Source organism: Mandrillus leucophaeus, unplaced genomic scaffold (assembly GCF_000951045.1).
Source record: "Mandrillus leucophaeus isolate KB7577 unplaced genomic scaffold, Mleu.le_1.0 Scaffold46, whole genome shotgun sequence".
In the NCBI taxonomy this organism is placed as follows: Eukaryota; Metazoa; Chordata; class Mammalia; order Primates; family Cercopithecidae; genus Mandrillus; species Mandrillus leucophaeus.
In genome coordinates this window covers 339,340-341,028 of record NW_012104920.1, presented here as the reverse complement: position 1 = coordinate 341,028, position 1,689 = coordinate 339,340, and positions in this window count along the sequence as shown.

Genomic DNA, 1,689 nt, shown 5'->3' with positions numbered 1-1,689 from the left:
AGAGACAGGGTTTCAGCATGTTGGCCAGGCTGGTCTCGAACTCCTGACCTCAAGTGATCCACTCACCTCGGCCTCCCAAAGTGCTGGGATTACGGGCATGAGCTGCCGCACCTGGCCTAATTTTCTATAATGGAGAAAACACAAGACTTAGGATTTTCTGCTTCCATAGAGCATTTGGCAGAAATAGGCCAGGAATCCCTATTTTGTAGCCAGGGGAAAGGAAGAATTGTTCTCAGTAGGGGACCACTGTCTAGGGTGAAGCCTGGTCGGTGCGATAGAAACTGTCCTTGGTATCTCTGAGAATTCTGGTTCCATGCCTGGTTAGCTGAGAAACTTGTCAGACACCATATTCTAGTGAGTGCCTGGAAGATACCTGTGAACAGAAGGGGAAACGACATAAGGCCTGGGGGCTTTCAGGCAGCTTTTGGGATCCGCTACATAAAATGCCAGGACTTGAAGACAAGTGACTCTCACTCACATGAATACTGCCTTTGCAGGCTAAAAAACAAACTGCCAAGTTACTGTGCTGTATTTCCGTGTTCAAAGCTGTCTCTCCTCTTTGGTGGGACCTTGTCAATTCTTCTAACTTCTTTTGGATGTAACTGTAGACTTACAGAAAAGTTGCAAGAATAGTACAAAGAATTCCCACTCTTCACCCAGATTCCCCACAAATGTTAACATTTTACTGCATTTTTTTTTTTTCAGAAGGAGTCTCGTGCTGTTGCCAGGCTGGGGTACAGTGGCACGATCTCGGCTCACTGCAACCTCCACCTCCTGGGTTCAAGCAATTCTCCTGCCTCAGCTTCCTGAGTAGCTGGGATTACAGGCGCGTGCCACCACGCCCGGCCAATTTTTGTATTTTTAGTAGAGACGGTTTCACCATGTTGGTCAGGCTGGTCTCGAACTTCTGACCTCGTGATCTGCCTGCCTCGGCTTCCCAAAGTGCTGGGATTATAGGCATGAGCCACCGCATCCAGCTGCATTTGTTTTATATCTCCCTGTCCCTCCCTTCTCTCTGTCCACACACACACACACACACAAACACACACACACTCATTTTCCTGTACTATTTGATAATAAATCGCCGACATAATGCTCTTTATCTCAAGATATTTCAACATCTATTTCCTAAAAACAAGGACATTCTCTTACATAACCACAGTACAATCCTCAAGATCAGGAAATTAACTTTGATACAATATTATAATCTTCAGACAATATTCACATTTTGCCAACTGTCCCAATGATGCTCATTGTAATAAAAGAATATCCTGGATCATGCATTGTGTTTGGTTCCCATGTCTCTAGCCTACTTTAACTGGAATAGCGCCTCAGTCTTTCTTTGTCTTTCTCAACATTGCCATTTTTTAAAGAGTACAGGGCAATTATTTTGCAGAATGCCCCTCAATCTGGGTTTGTCTCTTGTCTCTTCATAATTGGATGCAAGTAGCGTATCTGTGGTAGAAATGTCACAGAAACGTTCTCAGTGCATCCTGTCGGGGCAGCAGTAGTTGCACATATACTGGGGAGGTTAACTTTGATCACCGGGTTAAGGTGGTGTCTGCCAGGTCTCTGAGTGAGGATCCTGCTGACCATACTTCCCCTGCAAGAAGTCCTCTTATAATACAAAGTAGGCAGGATGGAGAATGTTCAGCAGTGATCTGCAGATGGTCCTTTGAAACTTAGCTC